This window comes from Scophthalmus maximus, chromosome 7 (genome assembly GCF_022379125.1).
Source record: "Scophthalmus maximus strain ysfricsl-2021 chromosome 7, ASM2237912v1, whole genome shotgun sequence".
Lineage (NCBI taxonomy): Eukaryota > Metazoa > Chordata > Actinopteri > Pleuronectiformes > Scophthalmidae > Scophthalmus > Scophthalmus maximus.
Window position 1 is genome coordinate 6,274,453 of NC_061521.1, and position 17,311 is coordinate 6,291,763.

Sequence of the window (17,311 nt, forward strand, 5' to 3'; positions counted from 1 at the left end):
GTCTCGTTGCGAATCAGACATAAAATCCACCCTCTCGTAGTTTTACTTGTTTGTCTCATTCCCTCTCTTTTGTGAACATTTTGAAAGCCTGTTAAAACATTCGGACATCTATAATATATATCACAGTTCAATGTGCAGATCTAAAAATATTTCTTTTCAGTTAGATTATTTTGGATAATATCCCTGCCCCAAGTTTTCCTTTTGGCTGCTTCAGAGTGTTACACAAAAAGGTCTTTCATGCTCCACATTCCCCTTCCAAAGTCTTGTCTGAACTGTTACTCCAAACAGTTTGGTTTTTAGCACTTGAGCCTTTTTTGAGAGGTGGTTGCCATCCAGTAGAACCTCAAATGTACTTCAGATTTGTTGGGTAGTGCATTTGCAGTGTAACCAAGATTGTTAAAGCACTTCCACACCTACGATGATTGTTCCAGCATCTTCCAGGTCACCTGGATCCACACAGTCTGATCCACACACTCCTGGTTGTTCTCAACAAAAGCAGAACAAATAAACCTTCAGTCAAAACACACACACCAGAATTTTTTTTTTCTCTTTTGCCATATATCCAGCCCCAAGTTTGCCATCCCTCCAGCATTTCGTCATTATTATTGAAAAAAATACTATTAAAAACTGCACCGAAGACGATGGGAATGTCAGGAATGTGAAAACAAAGTTATATATATATATATATCATTTTATTTTCATCTTGTTATGTTAACATTATTCTGTTTGATTCAGCAATTCCAGTTATTATATAATTATACATGTATAGAACGTGTTAACAGACATCTTTGGCAGATGTTGTGCATGTTGTTCACGGGCACGGAGTTGCTGGCTTCAATGTCAGTTGTTTATTGTCACCATGCAAACTATTTTCACATCATCTCCCTAAAATCCATTCGAATAAGCTTGTGACATCTCTAGTCAACCTGCAGAGAGACAAATGCTTCATACAACAAGCGTCATATGCACACTCGTGCCGTGGTAAAGCGCACAATTGGTGTTGTGAGGGCAGGTGGATGAGCCTTATCACAGCTGTGAGCTGCTTTACACACCAGAGACAAAATATGAAATAATTACAACATGCTGCATATTGTATAATATTGCAATGAAAGAAGGTGCACTGATGCAGCACCAGTGAAAACATGTGCAAATCACCGGTTATGGCACATTTTTTAATCATATCAGTGACGGAGAGCTCAGCTTGAACTCCCTGCAGTCATCGATCACCTCGCCGTGGCGAGTGTTTTTTTTTATAAGCCATTTTCGTATCGATGCATTTCCTCTTCATTTCAGTGACAGTGCGACTCACAGGTGACTCAGAATTGACAGACCTTCTTTAGTCACTTAACTCCTGCTGACGCTGCAAAAACGTAGACTTTAATATATGGATCTGTGGAAACAGAACTTCAATTTCTGATCTCGTAAACGTCTTCTTTTTACTCTTTAACGCTGTTTTCATGAATGAACATTCTTCTTGACATGGAGCAGGAAGCAAAAGCTTATATGGTATTTTTGGGGCGTTGTTTATGCTTATTTGTGATCCGCAGGCACTCTCTCTCAAATACGCACAGGTGAAATTCATCCTGCTTACGTACGTGATTAACAAATTTTTCTGAAGATAGAAGCGTTTGATGAATCCGATGAGGCCTTTTCGTACGAACTCATGGTACGAACGGATGTAGGAGATATTTAGGATTAGAATACCAAAATGTTCCTGCATGAGGCCCAATGTCTTCAACATTTCGTTGCATGCCAAAGTAATACAACTGCTCACAATAATAAATAAGTCATACTTACAAAAAAAAATTATTGTTGAACAAGCATTTATGAGAATAATACACACCTTGTCCAAGTCTGCCATGATATTCCTTATTTTTTGTCTGGCGGCTTCTCCTTTCCTTTGGAAAACTCTAATCAGCTGGGAGGATGCGAGCAAACTCTGCTTTATCTACTTACATTTAATAATATTAACAGCAACACAATATGGGTTAATGAAGACACGAATGAAATGATCCAACCTATGAAATGGTATTTTTACTTCCTGATGAATTTGAGTTAAAACAGAGTGGTCCATAAACAAAAGTGTGTGGATCATTCTGAACAATGAACCAATGCAGTATCACTTGTCAAGGATAACGAAACCCTTTTCAAATAATTATTTTCCCCAAAGTTATAATTTCTATGGAAGGGATATACTGATATGATTCTCTGGCCAGGTTCCATTGACCACCAAACGTTCTAAGCTTAACTAGCCACTGACTTTCGATACATTTGCCATGTTTTTCTGGCAAACTGCAACCCATGGACGAAGAAATATCAACTTGCATTAGAATTGGTTAATAATATCAACAAAAAATATCAATAATTACAATTTGAATTTTTGGGTGAACATTTCTTTAAAATGTTATCCCCTTGCCCCCTTAAAACAATGCATACTGTTTTAGTTATCAACACAATATAAATGACTAACCTCACGCTCAGAGAAGAGAGCTGGCCACCTTCTTTTGAACTCTGCAATGAAAGTTTTCTCTTTCAAGTGATGTTTCCGCAAGCCAGATTGAAATTTATCTAATATATTATGTATTTCTAACACAGCAGTGAGTTGGTTGGCTACAACCTTTTCTAAGATTTTTGACAGAAAAGGGAGTTTGGATATAGGCTTTACAGGGTCCAGGTTGGTTTTCTTTAATATGGACTGGATAGTGGCGTGTTTAAGATAGGAGGGGAAAATAAGAGTATGTCATGTCCACGGATGACATGGAATTAATCTCATCCAGGCTAGATGCCGATAGAGAGGGGCAAGGGCTACATGTACGTAGATAAGGCTCTTTGGAGGTAAATTTGATCGTAGCCTTGTTTTCAATGTCTGAAGTAGATGTCAAGTTTATGAACTCATCAAAATCTTTGTCCTTGTATTAGTCTGAAGTTTCCTGAAACCTCACATTGTCTCTTTATCTCAGTTTTAAGTTCCTCAACAGGGGTTATTCTGAAGAAAAGCAGAAGAAAAAAATGATGAAAAGCCAGTCATAGGTAAGACAATTCTACTGAGTGAACAGTATCAGATCATCATCAGTACGAGTATCATAGACATTCAAAGCACCAGTTCTGTGTAAAGCAGTAATTAACGTTATACAGTTGTACATTTCTGTGTCTGTTTCACAAATGGTTTTACAGTATTACTAACCTGGACGCAGAGGGTCATTACTTGCTTTATATAACATTACCCGCTAACTCCAAGTGTATGCATAGCTAATTACCATGACATACCTCCTCTAAAATCATATTTTTATCGACACTGATCTCAACTAGTAAATTATTTTTAAAACATATATCTTAATTGATCTTAATCACTACGTTATCCAGACATAACAGAGGACTTTAAAATGTAAATTTTATAGCAAGTGTTTAAAAAAAAATACTTCTACAGTAGCAGTTAATGTAGCCTCCAGCAGAGATGAGGAGTGGGCTACTGAGGTCTTGTTTGTTTCTTCATTTTTTCACCTAACCCCACTCCTATCTATCTCCAAATCCCAGATTATTTAATTTTCAAACTACTAGCCTTCAATCAATTATCTTCATCCCAACAGATGCTCGCTCAAGTTACATCAGACCATGACATAATCACTTCCCCCTGGCGACTCACAAGACTTAAGTAGTTCTCAATTTGGTGTGAAAAATCATTAGGTTCTCTATTAAACAGTTCATATAGTGTGTCTTATTTTTAGGTTAATTTCCATTAAACAAACATTGAAACATTTATAGTTACCTTTCATGACCATTCAGAGGGTTCCACACAATCACTTTCCATTTCTATATTCTATGCCATTGCCAGAGACACTCTGTAATAGCGTAACTGTCGTGAGATCTGGGTATTTCAGACTTAGGTGCATTGCAATGTCCTCTTTCATGACATCTAATGGAATTGTCGAGCACTTCCTACGCTCGCGGAAAAGTTTTTGACACTTTTGGGGGCAGAGCCTCTGGACTTTGACTGACAGCTCTTAGGGAGCCTGGAGTTGCCAGGTTTGATATTCCCCTAGGTAGGATACTGTTGGCAAGACGAGAGACAGTGGCCGCATCGGCAAGATGAGAGTCAACGAACAGTAATATTCGCTATCATACATTTTCAAGTATGCTGTAGCTGTCAAAAACAGCTTGATTGCTACGTTTTGTTCTCTACATATAAAACCTATCAATCATTTTTGCTGACTCAGTTTTTAACCGCAGTCTAGCTAGCTAGCTACATTTCATTAGTACCATGGAGTACCTATGACACCTTATTGTAGACTAATTTTTTAACGGTAGGCTAACTGCATTATTAGCTAATTCCTTCTTAATGTAATAAAGAAAAATATAAGATTATAATTTTCAATTCAATTGTATTTGTATAGCGCCAAATCACAACATACATTGTCTCAAGGCACTTTACATAGTGAGGTTAATATTACCATATTACAGAGAAAACCCCACAATGAGTAAGCACTTGGCAACTGTGGATGAGAAAAAAACTCCCTTTTAACAGGAAGAAATCTCTGGCAGAACCAGGCTCAGTCACTTGAGAAACATCCGTCTTGACCGGTTGGGGAGAGAGGAGAGGTGGGCAAAAAGAGGGGGAGGAGAGACAAGAGGAGAGAAGAGAGAAAGAACAGTTGAACAACCGCTGTTTTAATCTCTACCAGACTGATACTGACACTTATAAATGCAATGATATTATTAATAATAATAATGTATGTTACATTTTATGTTAACTGTATTGTTCCCCTTGTATTTCTGTGCTGCCGCCACCCCCTTAACCACACGCAGGTTTTGATGTCAGAGAAAAATGTCCGAACAAAACGAGGTAAACAACTTTAAATTTTTCAAGACCATTAAAAGTTGTGCTTTCTGTAGCACTATTTATTTAAATTTGATTGTATTTATTCTTCCTGTTTCCTTTGAACGAAATATGTAAGGCACCGCAGGATTTGTTGGCCATCCTGAGGGCCATCCGTACCGCAGCGAGGAGCAGCGGTATGGATCATATGTATTGGCTTTTGTTCTACTGGCTACTGGAGGACATGTGTGCAGCTTGGTTACATCATATAGTGTTTTGGTGTGTATCAAATTTAAACTGGAGAACTAATTATCTGGGATTCTTTAACATAGTGTTTCCCAATCTGTTCTTTAGTAACCCATCAGAGAGGTGATGTAAATGGTCACTTTCCAATTCTCTGCTCAGATGGGAAACAGTCTCCACCGTGGATAATGAACATGTATTTTGTGGAACAGCTTATTGACCAGGGACAGTCAAGGGGCAGCAGGCAGCAGCCGACAGGAGGCACTGCAGGGAAACCAGGAAACCCTGCAGATCCTTGCTCCTGCAGGGCCTTTTGTTCAGGACCAAATGTCCAGGTTTTAATTGTTTATACAATGCCTTTGACTTATATTATTTTAGCCTCATGTTATTTAAATTGATATGAGGTAGTCATTATTTTTTTGGCTTCTTTTGACAAAAGCTGCAGGCTGACATAAATATTTCTGAAAATCTGTTACAAAGTTGTTCCGCTGTTGAGTTTTTCAATGAATTTAAATTTTCTTTACACCCTTTCTGTCAGGTGTTTCCCTGGACTGTTTATGAGGACAAATAAACAAATACGGCCTGTCCCTAGATCTGCAAAAAAAAGATCAGGCATCAAAAAATAGTTTCGCATTCTTCCTCCTCGCCAGCTCCTCAGAAAAGACCCCTTAGCCCTCAGAGGAGCTTATTCTTCTGCAGGCTGGGCTGGGACGAAGGTCTGCACGGGTCCCGGAGGAGGTGGGTCATAAGGAGGTATATATGACTTATTTACCAGCTTATAATTTATAAGAACAAGAAAATAAAATTGCACAAGAAAGTGTATTTTAACAGTAACCTCACCAAAGTTAACAAATAGGTCGCTGTTGCTCATAATGGCCATAATTTTTAGTTAATTAATCTTAGTGTTAGCCTGATATTGCAAATAAGTAATGTGCATCCTACACGCATGCAAACTGTCTGTAATACAATTAAGGCACATTTTGTTAACCCCATCTTGCATTCTATCAATCAATATATTACAAATATTCTCTGTGAGGTCAACCCCAAGATGGCTCAGCTTTATGGAGCCTCGCTTATTCATAAGCCCATGGGTAAAACGCAGAAGATGAAATTTTGTTGAAAATTTTATTTTATACGTTACAAGCTCATAAAACAATTTGGGTAGTAAAAATATATTAATTTGAAATGTATGATAATAATAGAACAGAAATATTTGTTTCAACCAAAACAGGAGGATCTGGACAAAGAAGATTATATTTGGTGTTCCCTGAGAAGGATGGGTTACTCAGGGGCCAGTCTTGTGAAGACCTGGGTAGGCAAAGGCTGCCTTTATATAATGCCCATCCAGCAAACACTGGACACTTCTCCCTTGGATTTCACGCCCCCAAGTTTGACAACATGCCAAGGGCCTTCATTTGATGTTTCCTCTTATAGACCCACTCCGATGGGTTTGACGAAGTCTCCATGGAGGATGATGATGATGTTCGAGTGGTAAGCAATCAAAACTAAGGTTTGATTCTTGTTATTATTTTATGCATTTGAGCCTTATGTAAATGCATGATGTGAACGAGTAACAGTGACATTTTACAGGCGTCTACTGATAAGGAGACATCATCAGGGAGTAAGGTGAGGAAACTGCAGTGCCACAACAAAGCCCTTTCATTTATAAATACTTTTCAAATATGTTTGGCTTTTTGCCATGTGTGTCTTTATAGAACCCTTTTTTCCTGTGCTATGTTTAACATGTGCGATTTTTCTTTTTTGTTGTAAATGGTGTTTCCAAATTTCACAGGTTGCTCCATTGTGTGGAGAACTCTTTTCAGAGGCCATAATTAATGTTCATGCGGGACTTTGTGGGGAAACAGAGGAAAGGTGAAAGCCATTGTGTAAAACTAATGTCTGAAAATGTTTAATTTATTCTGTATCCACTTTGATGAAATTATCATTCCTTTGTAGGGTTACTTTACGTGCCCCCCTTTTACCCCGGCTATCCTACATTTAAATATTTGATGGATTCAGGTTTCAGTAGTGGAAGATTAAAACATGTTGATACATCTTTTCAGTATCATTACACAGGGAGTTATGATATAAGCAATACAGTCGGCCAAGACCAGTGCACAGCAGGTATGCAGAAAAATAAATTGTATAAATATTTTTGTTTACAAAAAACTCACATGTGAATGAACATTATTTAGTTTATATTGTAAAATAAAAGAGTTCTTCCATTCAGTTTCTTTATTTTTCTTGGGAGTTTTTTCAACAGAAAACAACAATTATTAACATACAAATACTCAGACCATAATAAAATAGAACATATAAAAGAACATATAACAATATGAAAAAATTTACGTGGCTCTTCGGCTGAGCAGGGAGTCCCTAGACGTGCTGCTAGACCTGGATGGGCCGCCACAATTGATGACCTTCATCTGGGGTGAACTCCAGCAGTGTTCCTCTAGGATTTTTCTTAACCATTTTCCTTGAATGTGTATTGTAGATAAACAAATAAATAAAAGAAATTAAATTGTTGTGCAAATATAGTAAACCCTGCTGTCGGAAGAATATCAATAGAGAATAACTATACATGGCGAACATTCTTTCAAACTGTAAAATCTATATAAATTGACTTTGGTTTGTTAAATCTACCTCACTCTCGCTGTCTCTGTCCTAGGGATGGGTAATCTCGATTCGGATTCTGCTTATCAATTCAGATTTTTAGAAATCTTTCCTGCCACAAGCCATTAGACTGTACAACATCTCTGTTTTACACAAATCCAGCACATTTTCACCTTCATGTCATCTTCTTGTGGACATTACTAGTAAAAGATTACACACTTGCACTAATATAGTTTTGCAGGTTCTTATATTTTTACATTAGTATTTCCCCTAATTTTAAATATTTTGTAAGGTGTGTTGTGTGACAGTAACTGTTGCTGTAACACCGTAATTTCCCAGTTTGGGATCAATAAAGTTCATCTATTTATTTACAAGTCAAATTCAAGAAACATAAGTCCATCAGAGCAGCAAAAAGGGAAAAATGTGACACTTATGTGCATCAGTGCAAAACATCTAACTGCATGTTAAAGATCTTCGATGGAGGAGCTGAACAGCGGCCGCACAGTCACAACAAACCAACGCTGTAGCTACACTCCTCCAAATCAATGTCGTGCTGCCTTAAATGTTTTTTTCAGATTCGAGGTGCGACCCGACCTGCGGCTAGTATCCTTCCGCATTCACTGCACTTTGCCTTGTTGTCCCTTTAAGTACAGGCAGACTTTTGACCGTTTGACTTGGACGATAGCATGCATGCTACGTACTAGCTCATTTCAAAACAGGCACAGTTACGTTGACACGTGGCGCATATATATATATATATATACATATATATATATATATATATATATATATATATCATTTTCTTTGAGGAACCGTTAAGCAGAAGCAGAATGTAACTTTGTCTCATTGATACCCGGTAACACTACTCTCAGGCCCTGTCTACACGAATGCGAATTTGTTGTAAATAGGCGGAAGTCTTGCACGTATGCGCCTCCGGTCCAGGCGCACCCGGAGTTTTCGCTGCCTGAAAACGCACTCTTTTGAATCCAGGTCCCAGGGTGGAGAAGATAAATCCCCCCCCCCTGCGTTTGGGTATTTGAGTTTGTGTGAACACCAGATACTCATACGATGATGTCATCGCCCCACCCCACCCCTCGACCCTCGCCCCTCCGCACGCGGCATCTCCAACAACAACAATGGCGGACTACAGGCTTGTGGCCTCTTCTTGGGTCGCTAGGGCAATATATACTATTGCTCGGTCACTCCATAGGGCCGGGGAGAGGGGAGAAACCAAACAGTTGTCACGCGGCAACTGCTCAGAGTGAGGACTCCTCACTGAGACCACAGAGCAAGTAGGACCAGCAAAGTGCGAGCTCCGGCCACCGCTGCACGCCACACACGCACAGCCACGGAGCACAGAACTCCCCACTCAGCAAGGCGACCATAGATCGCAACAGCAGTTCGCACTCAGAATCGGACCAAACAAAGGAGTCTATTTTTCACTTCTCCCTCAACATCTTCATACTGTTGTTGTTGTTGTTCGGCTTCTTCTTCTTCTTTTTTGGTGTATTTCTGTAGCAGAAAACAGCGCCACATATAGGCCGGGAATAGGTACTACAGTGTTTCTACAGCTAGATGCGTCTTTCCAATGAACCCATCATTACGGAAAAGTTTCCGGCCCCCCTGCTGAGGAAAATGGGGGGGAAGATCGTTTTTGAAATATCTTGTGGTGTGGACGGGGCCTCCTCTCTCCCTCTTCCTCTCGCTCCCTCTCTTTGGGAGAGTGTCGCCTGCAGCGCTCTGTCGTGGTGTCTTGTCGTTTCAAAATAAAAGTCCTCGTAGGGTCTTGAAATTGCGACTTCATGACATTTTATAAAATTCTGTAGGAGCGGCAGCAATAATCTTGCGGTGATATCCTGCCCCCATATAATGAACGTAGCGGAAACCCTGTCCAGAGTGGGTCATTTTGGGATATGTGGCTTTCAGTGGACAGGAAAGGTATGATAAATTGATTCTCCATATATCTCTGCATTATACAGAAAATAATTAGCTAATGTTAGCATTTCTAGTGGCTGAAAGTATAAAGATTAACCTGATTATTTTACCTGGCCATAGTCTCCTCTCGGACTCAGATACATCACATGCCGGCGTTAGCGGTGAAGCATCTGCAATTCCTCCATTAACAGGTAAATACAAAAGAAAAGTAAAACTACTGTTTGCTCCATGATTAACGTTTTTCCCCACAAAAACATTTCTCTGCCGCACCGAAGCTCCGTTGTTAAGGTGCGTTCATACCCGACACAATGCGAATTTTTTTGCGTGGTGTGTTTACATACACAGTCAATGCAACAACAAACAGGAAGCCTGTCGTATACCAGAACTTCTCATTTCGGTTCCACTGTCGCGGCCTACCTGGCCGACAAAGGAGTATCGCCTCCGTCGGCCGCGTGGGCTACATCCTCGAAGGAAGGATTTAACCGTAGAAGATGCTGCGAATATGGAAGTGGCCTTACGACAGCTCCAAATCAGAAAGCTTGGATGCTTTGCGCATATTTTCAACGTTGGCTCACAAATGGCGTACACCATCTCTGGATGATGTGATCCTTCATCGTGAAGAATGTGTTTGAGGAGAAGCAGCGTCTCCTGGGTAAGAAAGAAACCCAGTCTCATTGTTCAGTATCATACAGGCATGACTCCTAAAAATATTTAAATTGATTGAATAGGCTCTTATATGTTTCAGGCTTGTCAGGCCATTCCTTTGTCCTGGGCGTGAGGACCAGCTGGAACTCTCTGTTCTTCATGGTTGAAAGATTTCTTGAACAATATCCAGCCATACAAGCTGTATTCTTGGATGCCAAACGTCTTTAAATTGCAGACCTGTTTGTTATTGCACCGATGCCCTGATGGAGACTCAGTGAGTCGAAACACGTAGACATAGCCAAGGTCTAATAAAGGATTTTTATTCTCTCGAATCCTCAATCAGAGTGCCCCGGATTTTTCCTGACTGTACACCTTCAACTTCCATCAGACTTACTAAGCTGGACAGTCATTGTTTTTTTGTCTATCTTACCATTGGCCCTATCCTGGAAGAGCACCTATACCTCTTTACCACATGCAGCACTCCCCCATGTTTTCTCAATTACCAAGTGACTTGTGGCGAAGTTTGGTGAGTTGCTCCGTTCTGTTGTTCCAGAACGAGTTTTGGGGGATTTTCATACTCAAGATGTCTCAAACACCAAGTTACACTTTTTTCTTCACCGACTAACAAGGTAATGACATCATTGTCAAAGACACGAGGCACAGGCCTCCTACCATGGTTTAAAAAAACTCCTGGATAGGGACAAGAAATTAGAACTGCCCACTCGTAGAAACAGGCAAGTCCCCTCAGTTTCATTCAGCCTGCCGAGCAGTGACACTACTACCGGCGAGGAGGAGGAAACCAAACCACACAGCTCAACTCAATCTTTTTTACACAATGCATCGGAAACTGGCTACAAAAGAGGAAAACAAGACGGGACAGACGGAGGAGGAAGACAACCTCGGGACTACCATCCAGTGTTAATTTTGGCAGCTATTTTAGATTTAGTCTTAGTCGTTAGACGAAAATGCTTATTAGTTTTAGTCACATTTTAGTTATTTTATCCTTAATAGTTATAGTCGAGTTTTAGTCGACGAAACTGAAAATGTTTTAGTCGAAGAAAAGTCATGACATTTTAGTCGACTAGGTCAAAACGTTTTCTTTCTTTAAAATAAATTAAATCAGGCTAATACAAGTATTGGAAAAATCAAGGTGACAAGTTGTATATAAAATAACATTTCTCTCTGAACACTTTTACATAGGTAATATCTGAATCAATTTCCTTAGTCTTCCTCTTCTTCAAAGAATCGCAGTTTCGCCACAGCTGGACTAAAAGCGCGCCGGGGGGAAATATGATTTTATCTTAACACACTAAAAGTTTTCATCACGTCTCGTCTCGTAAACGAAAACAAAACATACATTTCGTAATAATCTTTTATCGTTGAAGACCTATTTTTAGCTCGTCATCTTCTCGGTCGTTGACGGACATTTTTCGTTAACGTAATTAAGACTGCTACCATCTATGGCCATGGAGCCTCCGCTGGACCCAACCCTAGAGATGTTATTAAAATGACTGTTTACGAATTTTGTCCGAAGACCTTTCCTATGCCCCCACTCACAAAATGAATGCCTTTCAGACTAAAGTGGACCTGTACAGATTTCACCGTAATCTCCACCTGAAAGAATGGTATAACAACAGACACACCACCACCTGCAGCACCTGTTGATTAATACCAAGTGAATGAGCCACACAGACCCAGCAAGCGCAAATGCCACTTCTTCCCTTTCAACAGTAATGCCTGCTTAAGTGCCTTAACGAAAAAGGTGAGCCATGATGTGGACATACTGATTCAAACCAACAGGAGACACAGCCACCCTAATCTGTCTCCAGGACAAAGACGGGCTATAATGTGGCTGAAGAACAACGATGACCTCATTGTGAGATCAGTGGACAAGTTTGGGGCCAGAGTTGTGTGGAGTAAGAGACAATACATTGATGGGGCTCCAAGACAGCTAAATGACCCACAATATTATGTTCCATTAGCCTCCAATTCCACTGCAGTGATAAAAAATGAACTTAAAGATATGATGGACACAGCTTTTGGAAATTTCAAAATATTATCACAGATAAGGAATGTGACTTTCTTTTGCCCAAAATCCCCAGGCTAGCAACATTTTATTGGCTCCCTTAAGTCCATAAAAACCTAAATTCAGCCCCAGGTAGACCCATTGTAAGTTGAATTGACACTATTACTGAGCCAGTGTCCAAATACATTGACTTCTTCATCAAACCACTCACCAGGTCTTTAAAAGCTTGTATCCAAAATAGCACACATGTATTGAAGAAGCTGGAGGAGATTCAAAGTGTTGATAATGCTTTTCTAGTCACTATGGATGTTGAGTCTCTTTATACGAATATAGACCACAGTGAGGGCCTCACTGCATTATTATCTACAACAGAGACCCAATGTCAGTGCCCCCCACAGACTTCATTGTCGAGCTTAACAACTGGACTCTTAAAAACAACATCAAAGATCTCATTAAAGGTGGGGTAGGCGTTTTTTTGCGAGAAGCACTTTCTGTCATACTACTTGAAACTCTCGTAACAAACCGATAGCGATGAATACATTGAATGATCCACTGAAACGGAAACAATCCCTCATCCGTGGCTGCGGCAGGACTGAACAAAACACGACCAATCGGAAATCACTGTCTGAAGAGAGTGATTGGATGAACCGGCTCTCTCCTGCCTGCGCGCACTCCGCTCGTTCACTGCGTCGGGCGTCTGTGTGTTCGTCACTGTAGCTGTGCGCAAATGTCGTTTGATTATTTAAATATATCCGCTCTGAACGGGACGTAGCGTTACGTGTGTGTGTGTGTATGTGTGTGTGTGTGTGGAGCGGGCGTAGTGAGAATGCCCGGTGTGTGTGGCTAGAGGCTTGTAGTAGCAGTTGATGTGCATGTTGCAGTCTGTGTACAATAATAAATTCCGCAACGCCAGGCATGAGGGGCAGGTGCCGAGGGGCATATTAGCAATACATTCTAATAATGACATTATGGCTTTAATGTCAGCTAATTTGAAAATACAGGTACATTGTTGTGATAGACTACTGTAGTTTATATAAGTTCCCTGTCTCTTATTGTCTTTGTTTTATTGTGTTGCAGGTCATGGGAAGAAATCCTTTTGAAACCAAGATCCTGAAATTAGCAACAAACTGTATAGCTATACCAATCTCTGAAAAATATGCTTCGGAAGTGTAAGTGGTGCCCTCTTAACTGTGAAAAGAGAGCACAGCTATTTAAACATTATAGGCTAAAACATGGAAGTTATGCAAGAACAGAGCCCTTTCTTTGTTTACATCAGGAATGTCCATGTACATTTAAATCACTCAATGCACTAAAAGTACATTTATCCCGCCTCCACACCAAAACTCCTGATCAGCAGCAATGAAGTGTAGATGTACCAGTTCAGTTTTGCTGTCTGTCATGTGGGTTTGCCGAGTCTTGTTCTGAGACTGACTACTTTACTCACCTGCGTACTGCACACTTAAAAGTAAACCATAAAGTCAGGTGCCCGTATAAAGACTGTAACTTTGAAACCAGTATCAACTCCACTTTCAAAGCACACAAGAGTAAAGTACACCAGGAACAGAACTGGAAAAGGATTAAGTCAGAAATCAATGGTTTGGATAATGTAAGCGATGACAGTGATGCTGCACAAGACCAAATGTCACATGCTGATGATATGGAGGAGTTAGAAGATGTCAGTGAAGAAGCCAGTGAGAATGATCTTCGTGATTTAGAAAAACAGCTTGAGCACAACTTAGCATCTCTTCTGTTAAAGATGCAAACTGTCATGCACATACCAGAGAGTGCTGTGCAAGAAGTAATACAGCAGCTTTGTGAAATCAATAAGCCGTCACAGCCACTTCTGCATAACAGAGTGAGGGCCGTACTAAAGAAATATTATGTTGACATTAATGAAACAGTTGTGAGAGAGGTAACAGGTGTCGTGTCAGAAAGTAACATAATTGCATTTTGTGCCAAAGATGGATCCCTTGGAACTGCTAAAAGGAGAGCGGCCTATGTACACAGAGAGTTTCCACTGGTGAACCCCATCGAATATTGTGTGGAAAAAGGCAAAAAAACACTTGAATATGTCCCTATTGTTCCCATGCTCCAGAAGTTGCTCAACAAAACTGAGATATTAGATAAAGCCATGTCAGAAAAAGTCCATGTCCCACAGGAATATAGATCGTATGTAGATGGGCAGTGCTTTAATGAAAACTCTCTTCTTGCAAGGGACAAGTTCACAATTGCTCTTGGACTTTACATTGAGGACTTTGAAGTAGCCAATCCTCTAGGAACATCAAAGCTGAAACATAAAATGTGTGCCATATACTGGGTCATTGCCAACATACCTGCAAAATATAGGTCAACCCTTAACTCAATCCAGCTTGCACTACTATGAAATACCTCAACAGTCAAAGAGTGTGGTTACGCTAAAGTTCTGCAACCTCTTATCTATGATCTAAAGTCATTGGAGCAAAATGGTGTTTACTTGGAACAACTAGGTGAGAGTGGGAAAGGCACAGTCTTATATGTTGCTGTTGATAATCTTTGGTGCCCACTCCCTTGCAGGATTCCTGGAGAGCTTCACTGTTGACAAGTTCTGAAGATTCTGTTAGGCAAGCAGTATTGACACTCAAAACCAAGAGGTATGTTCTGGTTTCTTTAAACTCAGAGACAAAGTCTCCCATGATAAGCAGGTACAGGAGGTGAGAGGGCCCAGCATTGATTCTGACTTATGGTGTGAAAAGAGCATGTCCTTTAACTGAGAATCTTGAGCACTTTCATGCGATCACTGGTTACACTCCTGACATCTTACATGATATCTTGGAAGGCATTGTTCCAACTGATTTGTCCCTGTGTCTTAAAGACCTGATAGACAAGGGGTATTTCACACTAGAAATGTTAAATCAGGCCATCAGGTACTTTAACTACACATTTACTGACAAAACAGACCGCCCTCAGATTATTGGAAAGGGATTTTCCGCCAAAAGGACCATTGGTGGAAATGCCCATGAGAATTGGTGTCTTATAAGGCTCCTTCCATTTCTTATTGGTCACTGTGTCCCTGAGGGTGACAACACTTGGGAAATTGTCATGCTTGTCAAAGATGTGGTTGAGCTAGCTGTCGCACCAAGGCAAACATCCCAGATGGCTGAGCAACAGAATATAACCATGAGGGTTAATGTCTCTGAGGGAGATATAAAAAAGATGACGACAAAACGACCTGACACACTTGACGATTTGATTGGCTGGCTCAAAGGTACTCTCCAAGCAAACTACAGTTTCACCTTACAGTACCAAGATCCTGAATTTAACAATGAACTGTGTAACCCCACCAATCTTGCTGAGCTCCCAGAGAAGCCAACAATCAAAATCATCCCTATGATTGAGCTTGTACCAATCTCAGCAGACACTGAATTATATAGTGACACAAGCAGCCAGGCAGACGCCGAGATCCTGTCCAGCTCCTCTCTGGATATAAGTTTTCAGTGTCCAGAGGTATTTGACATTCCCAAATTTGGAAAAAAAAGTCTGCAAGAGAATTTCTTTGATGAACTTGACCTTTTCTCTCCAAGGCTGACGGACCTCTTTAGGAAGAAGAAAGACCTGACCGGACAGCTTTTGGCTGAGCTTTTACGTCAGACAAAGGTGGGTTTGACTACATTAGTCTACTACCTCTTTCTTTCTGTTCATCTCTTTTGTCTTTTCTTTCTTCTCTGCTCTCTATCCTTTTCTTTCTTCCCATCTCGTCTCCCTTCTTTAATATTCTCCTTTCCTCTCTTCATTTCCTAATTTTATTTTCTGTCCTCTCCATTTTCCTTTCCTTTTGTCCTCTTGTACATAAACATTGTGGGGAAGACATCAGGTGCCTATGTCTTTGGGGACTGCCTATCATCTTGGTGGAGGATTCTTCTAACTTCTTCAAGACATGCTCTGTAAGTTAATTTTTTTTTTTTGTAAATGTTGCAGGTGCATGCTCATTTGTCTCATTTTTAGCCATTAATGAACACTGCCACTAATTTTCATAATTAGTTGATCGGCATCAGTGTCTCCATTGAGTCTCTATTTTATGGCCGAACAAAGATAGCTTACCCACTTTCAGTCCCAGTCCTATTGAAAAGAAGTAGAAAATTGCTCCGAATAACTAAGGTTGTATGAATTGTTTTACATTTGCCCAATTTGTTTTTTGACTTTACTGTCACCAGTTGGAATTTGTGAAATGTTTTTGGGTCTTTAACTCAAATGGGAGTTCTGAGTGCGCTTAGATTCTGGTTGCTCCAGTCATCAACTAACTTTTAAAGATTGTATCATTATAAATTGGTGCTATATTTAAAATGTATATTTTTTCTTATTCACAAGATTTGTATTTAATATTTATTAATTTGCATTTATGAGATATTTCTGTCTGTAATTGCTTGATAGGTCAAGGCTATATCAAAGCTCACCTATCTTCCCAGGGTCTGTCAAAAAGTATAATTACTGTACATGATAAACAATATACTACTCAGGCTAAATTTGTTTATCACATGAGGTACAGGCACTACTTGCATTAATGTAGTGCTGTTTGTGTACCTTATTGTGTGCACACAGGTTTGTATGTGGAATGCAGGCTAATCCATTACAATATTAGATTATTAAAAGTACCAAACATCCTCTGTACCTGCCAGTTTATTATGCAGACCTTGATGCAGTTAATGTAATACAGTATCCCTGGAATAAATCTCAATTTAAGCCATGTTTTATTATTGAGCTTTTAATATAATCTAATTTTGAGGTGTTATGTTTCATGAATAAGGATAGACTAAAAAACACCTCTCACTAAAACTACAGTTCAACAGCAGTCGTGTGTTTGTGTGTACTTAATACAGTATTATTAGATTTACAATACAATATAGAGCATAACGATTAGACAAACGTACAAGGGTAACAAGACTTGCTATTAAGGCACGTCTGCTCTTCACCCTCTGCCGCATCCTGGCCATCCTGGCTTGTCTCTCCCGAACCCGCCCACTCAGGTGGGCAGCTTCCTCTTCAGCCTGCTGGTACAGCAT